The following is a 1,196-nucleotide window of genomic DNA, read 5'->3' as shown; positions in this document are numbered from 1 at the left end:
CAGAACAGCTAAACGAATCACAGAACAGCTAAACGGATCCCAGAACAGCTAAACGAACCACAGAACAGCTAAACGAATCCCAGAACAGCTAAACGAATCACATTTCTCACCGTTGCTCTGGATTTCAAAACGGTTTGTTAGCTTCGGCTCTTCTACAGCTTCCAACATGGACAACAAAACACAGCTGATCCAACTCGTCTCCCTTTGCTGCATCACTCTTTCCTACACTCACAATAAGTAAATTAATTATCTCTGGCTCGCTCCTGAACTTTATTAGCCAACATTTTGTCTTTAGCATGTAGCTACCTTCTCCGTCGCGTCTTCCATCAGAAAGAAAGAAAGTAGAAAATGCGCCCCAACTCCACCCTACGCTTCTGAGCGTGATTCCTGATTGGCTGCTGAGCATCATATGATCATGTACACGGAACGATGCATTCAAGTACAGTAGGACATTTAAATTTAACTGTTATGGACAAACTTTAGGAACATACACTCTTATTAATTCTATTTTTCCTGTAATTAGTCGGTTTCCATCACCTGAGCTACACAAGCAGCGTGATCGGGTCCAAATTTGCTGCCGACGACTTCCTTGACTGTAGATAAAACCAGCAACCAGCCAAATCCAAAAAGCAGGAACCAGTTATCATAAATCCAATTAAATATGCGTCCTTAAAATCCACAAATGGCAGCAGAGATAGACACATCTTCCAGTCCATGCGATATCCAGCTGCGTGCCAACAGGGCAAATCAGCTCGCCTAAAGCCCGTCTTCGCTTCAAGAAATGTTATCAATTGTGTTGAGGGACCAACTGATCAAATCAAGTCTTTAAATATGGTTCGGAAGATTTGTAGAAGAGAGGTTCAGAAGCAGTTTCACAGACAGAGCAGCAAAGCAAAGCGGAGAGGGAGGGGAAAAGCGTCCGACCACAGCAAGAACAAGTGGTGAAGTAGTCAAAGTGTGCTGCTTGTGGGACTGAGCTTGTTGTGGCTCCTCGGACTGATGAAGTCCTTTGGATGAAAGACGAAACGTCTCCACACAAAAAAAAGAAACCATCCAGAGGACCTGACCGCTTTATTGAATAAATAAAGTAATTTTATCAACAAATAATTGAGTATAAATAAAATTAAAAGGTGTTCTTATTTTGAACTAAATGTTCCCTAAACTATTTATTAAATGTAAAGAAAGACTTTCATAAG

The sequence above is a fragment of the Nematolebias whitei genome, chromosome 23, assembly GCF_014905685.2.
Source record: "Nematolebias whitei isolate Nwh7 chromosome 23, NemWhi1, whole genome shotgun sequence".
In the NCBI taxonomy this organism is placed as follows: domain Eukaryota; kingdom Metazoa; phylum Chordata; class Actinopteri; order Cyprinodontiformes; family Rivulidae; genus Nematolebias; species Nematolebias whitei.
The sequence above is the reverse complement of the archived record's forward strand: the minus strand, read 5'-3'. Positions refer to the sequence as shown.